Source organism: Opisthocomus hoazin, chromosome 3 (assembly GCF_030867145.1).
Source record: "Opisthocomus hoazin isolate bOpiHoa1 chromosome 3, bOpiHoa1.hap1, whole genome shotgun sequence".
Classification (NCBI taxonomy): domain Eukaryota; kingdom Metazoa; phylum Chordata; class Aves; order Opisthocomiformes; family Opisthocomidae; genus Opisthocomus; species Opisthocomus hoazin.
In genome coordinates this window covers 89640130-89649539 of record NC_134416.1, presented here as the reverse complement: position 1 = coordinate 89649539, position 9410 = coordinate 89640130, and the positions used below count along the sequence as shown (strand labels likewise).

Genomic DNA, 9410 nt, shown 5'->3' with positions numbered 1-9410 from the left:
TTTTTAAAACACAGGGACAGATGTGCTCGCACTTGGGAGAATGGTATTCACTTTATCAAATGAGCTGCTCAGTCCCATGAGAACTGTTACAAAATGCCAGTGGAAGCTTTCCATACACACACTATCAGGTTATCACTACCTTTTATGTACATAATCAGAGTACTTAAAAGATTTTCCTTAGATTAAACCAGCTTTCTTTCAAAATCTTCTTTGAGTATTTTGGAGTACACCCATACTCCTTCACAACTTCAACAAGCCAGTCAGCAGCATCGGACGCCTCCTGTCAGCATGTTGCTTGGCAGTCCATCTGCTCTGCCTGGCCTCTGCCCCTGCCACAGGACCCAGCCTCCATCTGCAGCAGCAGCCACAATGTCCTCAGCTGCTACTTCTAAATAAAAATATGGGGGACAGCAGCAGGAGGGAGAAAGGTTTATGCACATGCACAGGTTTCCTCTACTGCAGGATGTATTTCTACTGAGCAGTACCATACTGTCCCCTCTAACCACTGTTTTCAAAATAAATGCATAGGTCTGGATCATTCACATCTCAATACGGACATAAATTTCCTGTTATTGACAGGCATACACAGCAACTGATTAGCTATACTGTTGCAGCACATAGCCATATTTCAGGTGGCCTGTTGACCATTACCAGAACCTATTTCCAGCAGAAACAACACTTACTACTGTTATAGATGCTCGCCTCCCGTGACGAATGCAAATTGAGGAGCCAATTGTTAATTAATCAACTGTGAATTTATTAGCAATAGAATTTATTTAAGCAAGCGATGAAGCAGGCAAAACAGCGCTGGGTGGCCGGGGAGTCTCTTGCTCCGCCAACGGTCCGCACCCCACCTCCCCCAGAGTCCCTTTTTATAGTTCAGTAGTTCCGGTTCCACGTAGCACATCTTGGTCTTCTTCTGCGGCTACGCATGCTGTTGCTAGGGGGTCGCTCTGGTCCCTCTGGTGGTCGTGAGGATGAAGGCCGTAGTCTTCCTCCGTGTTGTGGATCAGTTCCTTTCCTTATTTGGTCATGTTGACCCAGTACATAGAAATCCCCGCTTTATTCTTTCGACAATGATTAAGGAAGTGGTTATGCAAGGGTTGCACATTAACAATACAGCAAATACCAAGGTAAGAGCAAAGGGGGGGGGGACCTCCTTCACCTTCCAACCGGTTTGAGAACAAATCTTATATGCTTTGGTTTATTACACTACCTTTGTTGGTAAACACTGATACAAGATAGCAAATTCACATTTTTTCTATATCCAAAATGAAGAGATTAAAAAATAAGCATGATTCTCATCACTGATGTTTACAATAACATTAGGAGCAGTGTACACAACTGCGTAAGACATCTTTCATGTCACAAGTTTATATCTGAGTTAGCAAACAATGTTTAGCTAAATATTAAGTGATACTTCCAAGTCCTTTAATTTACTTTATAACAACATTTGTTCAAATTATTTTTATATCTACAAGAAAAGGAGAAATCGGATTTTTTTCTGAGAAGGAATGAAAAGCAGAATGAAAGCAGATTGATTGGATACTAAACAGACTCCTTGAGTTCACACAAGAGTTCCCCTGCTACACATTTATTAGCAAGTTCCTCTCTTGTTTCCAACATCTGATGAGATGTATGAGCCATTATGATTACAGAATAATGCCTCAACAATTGGTATGTGATTTTCTATGATCCTAGCTTGACTCTGGAATATAGATAAGGATGAAACCATCATGGCAAGATGTACTGTTTTGGCAGACATTCCAGGCTTTCCCCATACTGGTGAGCCAATGATACTTCTGAAAAAAATAGTGAAATGAGTACATGTAGTCAGGTAAACTAAACTTATTGCTTGTTTTACTTAGTTACCTAGATCACCAGGCTAAAAAAGCACAGTAGGATACACAGCTTAGCTTTGAACACAATTTATTCCTAAATCTACAGTCAACAGATTTGTGTTTTCTCATTCTATTACCCTCGCTGGTACTAAGCAAATCCAAATTAGTTATACACAAAACTTCACTAAGTAAGCAAGCATCAGGTAAAAGCTAGCCTATTTAAATATGCTTACTTGGATAAGAGGTCACAGTCAACAGTTAAATACTATCTCCTTTTGACTGCTGTCTACACTTCAAATGGGAATAACAGTATCACAATCTGGCCACCATGTATGAATTATACCTACCACAACGTGTTGTTCTGAAGAAGTATCTTTAAAACTCACCTTTAAGCTGGAAATCTCTGTGTTTTCTTCCATACTTAAAAGGCTTCAAACTGGTGTTCTCTTCCAGAAATTGATCCAGCTGCTATTTCAAAGTAATGTGAGGAGATTTAAAAACAAAATCAGGAAAAAAAAAAACTTAATGTTTTCAGCAGAGTGCAGCATCACCACTGAATCACAGAAATACACCACGTGAGTAAACGTGATCATTTTGTTCTTACTCTGCAGTTGTATGAGTGATTTTATACAACACACACACGCATGCACGCACGCACACACGCACGCGCACACACACACACACACACATTTAAAGATCACTGCTTCCTTGTTCCAGGTTTTGCAGCAGTGATGTAAACCCAGTGAGCTTCAGCAGCTGTTACAGACAATTGCATGTATTTTCATTAATTAAATATTAAGTGGTATTTCCAACTACTTTCACTTTATAAAAACATATATTCAAAATAGTATTTATTTTATAATATTTAAATATTACATTTACAATTAAGACTCTAGAAATAACAAATATAAATAATATAATATCATATACATTATGTATTATTGTATGCAAATGATTATATTAAATATAAAAATTAATTATAAAATAATAAAAATTTATTTTTATATTGACTGAGCAAAGAAGAGCTTCTTGTCAGTATATTCATATTTTCACTTATGGAATTGACTACCACCAGTCTGCCTGCTTCAGAAGTCCAGAAGACTTACTTTTACAGCTTACAAACTAAGGAACAAGGTAAGACAGAGACATGGTTTTTAATGCAGAATATGACACTATTGCTCCTGATATTTTAATGTCTCAGTCAGCTCACAGTGTTTAGATGCTAGCACTGTTAAAATAGTCAACAGAAAAAACACATCCTATCTCTACTCCAAAATACCACATGTAAACTCTAATTGAAGTCCTTGACTAAAGAGAGAACACAAACTATTTAACCTCAACAAATTCAATTTCGTCTTGGGTTATCATAAAGATATTTTCTCCTGCTTTTATTTTTACCCTTGGCTTATCAGCAAGTGTCCATTTTCATAAAGCGTGAACTACAATTAGCTTGCAACAGAAACTGCGGGGATATTTCTTTGTTTAAAAAAAAACTATACACACTTAAGTGAATGCACTTTTGTTCATAGCCTTTGTAATTTACATGGCTGAAACAAACGTACCTAAACAGCATCATGATAAATGATGACCAGCGAATCCAGACAGATGCAATAGACTGCTGTTTTGACTGCTGTTTTGAAATGACCACAAAGATAGGAAGGGGAAAGAAAGATGTTTTTTATGCTTGATCACCAACCAGAAGTCAGCAAAATAAGAATTACAAGTTCACACCTCATGATAACTTGCTTAAGGCAAAATAATACATTATACTTGATACAGAAGGTAAAATTCAGCATAGCCAAAGTTGAATAATTAGATTACAGAAAGATTTAGAAAAACAGAAGTCTCATCATGTTCTTACTGAGAAATGCAGAGCAGAAACAAGATGGTAAGCAAGCATAACCCACATGGTTGAAGCAGACATGAGAAGTTTTTATATAATTAGCAAAGATTAGGAGGTAAGGGCTGGAGAAGCCAGTGAATGTGATGTTACTCAGATAACTGAAAGCCATAATGAATGTATTCAGAGAAACTGAAGTTCCAGGAACGACCTTTTTCTTTTCTGATCTTAAAAAAAGAGTAGAGGCAAATGCTCAGTGGAAAGAAGGCTGAAAAAAGGTTCTGATGAGGCTGATGAATATGGAGTTGTCAGACAAGCAACCTTGAGTCATCATCTCCTCTTCTGAAACCTGATGACAAACCAGTCTCTGAAAATCCAGAGCCTATGTTCCCAGATAGCTCTAGATACTGTCAGAGAGAAAATTATGGCAAAAGTACATGGTGTACTAAAATTGAACCTCATGAGTGATGTGAAAAGCACACACAGTCCTAAAGCTTTATAAATGCATCCAACTGAATGCAACTGCACCCTACAACAAATTTTATAAGCTAAATCTTCCAGTTAGTACTGCTCAATTCTCACATCAGGTCATTAATTTTCAGGCTATACTGTTGGTTTTGCTCTGACAAGTGGCTTTGTAAAGGTTTTTTCACCTATGAAAGCAAGTAATTAATTTCTGAGTGAGTTTTTGCAGAATCTTTCAACTGATCTGCTTTTGGATTTTTTTATATTCCAGAAAACAGGTCCTGCCTTGCCTGTAAATTTAAACAAACAAACAAACAAAATCAAGGTTGGCTAGTTAAAGACAAATTTTCAACATTTCCCAATGATGCAAAACTTTGCCTCAGCTGCAGTCTGCTGGTGACTTCCATTGACACTGGAAGTCATATCAGTGACATTGGTTGCATGACTCAGGGTTGTAGTAGAATTTAGTCATCTAAACTTACCTCGATAAAAAGGCAACTATTTCTTGTATATTTAGTAACAGCAGGTTTATCTGAAACATCTGCATTTGAAAGTACTAAAGCTGCAAATTTCAAAAATAACAGTCTCTTGTGCAAAACATTTTTTCAGGTCTCCAAACTTCTTTCTTAAACCACAGTCCAGAGACAAATGATTAAGTTCGACAAGGTCAAGTGCAATGTCCTGCATGTGAGTTGGGGCAATCCCAAGCACAAATACGGGCTGGGCGGAGAATGGATTGAGAGTAGCCCTGAGGAGGACTTGGGGGTGTTGGTTGATGAGAAGCTCAACACAACCCAGCAATGTGTGTTCACAGCCCAGAAGGCCAACTGTATCCTGGGCTGCATCAAAAGCAGCACAGTCAGCAGGACAAGGGAGGTGATTCTGCCCCTCTGCTCCGCTCTGGTGAGACCCCACCTGGAGTCCTGTGTCCAGCTCTGGAGCCCTCAGCACAGGATAGACATGGACCTGTTAGAGCGGGTCCAGAGGAGGGCCACAAAAATGATCGGAGGGATGGAGCACCTCTTGTATGAGGAAAGGCTGAGAGAGTTGGGGCTGTTCAGCCTGAAGAAGAGAAGGTTCCGGGGAGACACCACTGTGGCCTTTCAGTACCTGACAGGGGCCTAGAGGAAAGATGGGGAGGGACGTTTTACAAGGGCATGTAGTGATAGGACAAGGGGTAATGGCTTCAAACTGAGAGAGGGTATCTTTAGACCAAATATAAGAAAGAAATCCTTTACTGTGAGGCTGGCGAGGGTCTGGAACAGGTTGCCCAGAGCAGTTATGGCTGCCCCCTCCCTGGAAGTGTTCAAGGCCACGTTGGATGGGGCTTTGAGCAACCTGGTCCAGTGGAAAGTATCCCTGCCCATGGCAGTGGAGTTGGATCTTTGAGGTCCCTTCCGACCCAAACTGTTCTATGATTCTGTGATTATATGATCCACACAACATCAAAGATTTGTGAATGCAGTATGCGATCTGAATGACTAACAGACTAACCAAAATGAGTGAAATGCTTTGGTTTAGACACAGCTTTGCTGCAAGCCCAATGTAAGGGACACTACAATGTTAAGCTGTTTCAATAACTTTTCAGAAGAGACTTGTTGGCTAGCGTGAATAATCCGAAACAGGTTTACCTCCAAATCCACATAAATTCTTTTCCAAGTTGTCCTAGCTGTGCTAGCTAGCATACAGCAAAGGAACATAAAAAAGGCTACAGGAACTAAGGCAGTCCAGAGCCTTTGCCCTACACTACCTGGTGGGGCACTGCCACACTTGCGACCAGTGAAGCAGTGTTACTTGCTACTCAGGAGTTGTAAGCACAAGCCTCATACCCCCTCACACTGCTGCCAATGGTTTTGCTGGACTACAGTAAGGCTTTAAGCTAAAAATTAGAACTAGCCCGCTTAACAAAACTCTGTCATTTTGCCTGCTCCAAAATCATCAAGGCAACACTGCAGATTCACTTTCAGAGTTCACTTCCTGTGGATTTAATTAAGGTTGTGGGTTAGTCATTGGTTTTTTTTAAACTTTACGTAAATTTTATTATGCAATTATGCAAATATTCTTTACATAACTAATTCTGTCCTTATATTAGAATGCTGATTTTCATACCACAGAGAAAAGAAGTTTACATACCACAAGCTATTCAAAATTTAACTTGCGCTGTACTAGCTTATAGAATTACAGAATACACAACATCCACTGGGACAGGAAGACTTAAAGTCTGTTTCAATCAAAATCCCTCAAAATATCAACAGAATACACTATTCATATTTAAAATCTTCAAAGAATTTTCTTATCGCAGTGAAATGATTTACTACCACTCCAGTATTTATCCACTATGTCCAGAAGATGTTTCATAGGTGTTGCTTCACGTACATGTTTATTGATTGCCAGAGCTTTTGCCTTATGAATTTCCTGAAAGTAACTGGAGGAAAAGAAATGGAAAACTTTTGATTCTAGGTGGTGTTTTTTTAAACTGGAGTCATCTCTTAATTGTGAAGTGTGATATGCAATAAAAATTGATACATTGAGGTAGTTTAGCCAAAAATCTTTTACATTGTATACGCATTAATAAGGCATAAAACAAGTACTCAACAGTTTATTCCATAGTTCTAACTTTTTTTCTGAAAAAACCTTTACATTCTTCAAGATGAAAATGCCTATGTTTAGCTCTGGCATTAAGCGGAGTTCAACAAGCTCTGGCTTGTTTGGGAAACCCCAAGCACCACTTTGCTGGTCATTCTTAAGTCAAAGGGTTTTACTATAGGAAAGCCTGGATGCATTTACTTTTATTAAAGCTCTCAAAAAATTTCCTTTACAAACTTCCACTCTTTAGTTTTATATAGTTTTTACAAAACTGTAGTGCCTTGGACTAAAACAGAGCCTTAAGCAAAAACTTTTTGCACAGCTTCTCTACCTCTTCCACAAGTTTAACTTTTCCTGTAATGAAGTTCCTGTTAACATTATTATAGGCAACGCCCAACCCAAAGATGAAACAAAGAATTAACACAATTCCATCTCTGATTTCACTAAAAGACAAATTGGGATTACAAATAATGACAATGCAAATATGTGTAAAACAAATTGCTACTGTACTGTTCCACAGAAGCCAGAGATCCTTCTGGCAAAATCTATTCCAATGAACAGGACAAGATGCTGGATCCTCACATACAGAACTAGCATACCACCACCATGGTCTTCTCACTGCTTACTGAATGAATGAAAACATTAGAAAGTCCTAAGCCTGGCATTGCAGAGAACAGGGTTCTCTGCATTCTTGTTATTGCAAGCAAAAAAATTACTGTGTGACAGAACTATATTAGTTTCTGAAAAGCAACCTAATCAAATGTAATTGTCATTAAAGGTCCATTTTAACATTTGAGATATATAATCCACAATAATCAGCTCTCATTTCTTGTGCTTACCTGTCTGCCAATTTTGTTCTTCATGTACAGTTTCCAGAGAGATTACAAATAATTTTTGCTTAGGCATCAATAGTCCAGCATTAGGTTGTTCATCATTTTTTAGCAAAGCTATGAAGTTTTTGTTTCTCAGCAGGTTAGTTTGTCTCATTGTACAGTTTTCTATTACTGGGCCATTCAGATGCTGAGAGAGTGTTGGAACACTCCTGAGCTTGCATGTGCTCCTCTGAAGAAGTGGATAATTCCTCTATTTGTAGTAAGTCTGAAAAAAAAAATACACAGTAATGTCAACAGAATATCCTCATTTTGAAATTACTTTCAAGAATAAAATCTTTATTGATTTTTTTACTACAAAAACCCTCCTAGTTTTTGAAACTAGGTCTGGAGGATGATTCATTTCAGGTATCTATTTTTTTATTTTGAAAAAGCTTAAGATTTTTCAGTAGAATTTTTACTTGCTTTGGAGTACTTTATATATTCCTCACAAACGCAAAGAGTTCCATCACCTTGTATACAAGTTACTAACTGTAAAAGGATATTTGCTTAAGGAAAAATAAGGCGTGTATGAACTACTGGAATAATGTGTAATATACATTGCCTGCAGTAAATAGAACCGAGTCATAAATTTAAATTTACTGAAGTGAAAAGACAATAATTAAACCTGATTGTATGCATAATGCTTAGCAAGGGGGAGAAAGAATATCAAGACTTAGGTTAAACTGTGTAAAACATCTTCACTGCGAAGTCTTAGTGAGTTCTTTTCACATAGTTTCATGCAAACAGTATTTAAGGCTTTTGAAAGTACTGTCCTTCCCGATTCTCTATATCAGGGAAGGTTAAATTTAAACTAGATTGCCACTAACGATTATTGATGTCATCTGTTAAAGTAAGGACTCTTTATGCTGTTGCTAAACACAACCGGTAGTTAAACAGAAAGGTATGAATTAAGACATATTTTGTTACTAGACAAAGTCACTGGGGTGTGAGCTGCCATTTTGGAACCAAGCAAGCACTGCGTCTCAGGGGCCTGTGTAGGAGCGCTCTTCGGAGGTTACCATCGCTAGGTGGCGCACAAGGCACGGAGGAGGCCGGCCGCGGCCTGGAGCCCCAGCTCCCGCCCAGAGCCCCAACTCCCACCCAGAGACCCAGCTGCCACCCAGAGACCCAGCTGCCACCCCGAGCCCCAACTCCCTCCCAGAAACTGCCTGCAACTGAACAAAAAAGTCATCACCAAGAATCAAAAGAAACCCCAAAATCTCAGGTTAAACTTACTGATGACAAACACCAGTGAAAAGTCCAGGACACAAGCAAATTTCACCTCACTCTGGCAACGCAGGTTCACTTCTGTGCACATTCACTGACTACATCTGGAGGAAAAGAACCTTTCTGCTACATAGACAAGGATTTTTCTCCTGAAGCCTACACCGTATGTTGTTGCTAGAGAAGAGCAGGGAGCATGTGAACTAACAAATTTCTACTGTATGACATTGAGCTGACGCTCAAAGGTCACATCCATTTCTCCTATCACAACAGGAGGAAGGAAGCACGGGGGCTTGTGCATCGGTTCCATGTCCTCTCTACCACAAGATGTGTGTCCATTATGCATCTGAGGATTGTGGGGTAGAAGAGATTTAGCAATCTTACCAGAACTGCAAATCAATATCTAGCAGTCTGTACGACACATTATACCTATCGACTTATTATACGTCCTTTTTATTTATGCATCCAAAACTCAGTATTAGCTCAAGATCCTCTTTCGTGCAGCCCATGTACACCTCTTCCTCTGCAATGCTATCCTCAGTTATTAGCCAGATTACCTAATGTTTACCTAAGCCGTTACCT

General features: G+C 39.0%; 1 long non-coding RNA gene across 1 annotated transcript in view; it reads right to left on the bottom strand.

Moving 5' to 3' along the window:
- Positions 1–756: 756 nt before the first annotated feature.
- LOC142360890 (uncharacterized) overlaps positions 757–9410 on the bottom strand; it is a 24114-nt gene continuing 15460 nt past the window's right edge. Inside the window, exons 4-6 of the long non-coding RNA XR_012763523.1 lie at positions 7572–7830; positions 2228–2309; positions 757–1802 (exon numbers count right to left, since the gene is read on the bottom strand). This is a non-coding gene — a long non-coding RNA (uncharacterized LOC142360890). The remainder of the gene's footprint in view (positions 1803–2227; positions 2310–7571; positions 7831–9410) is intronic.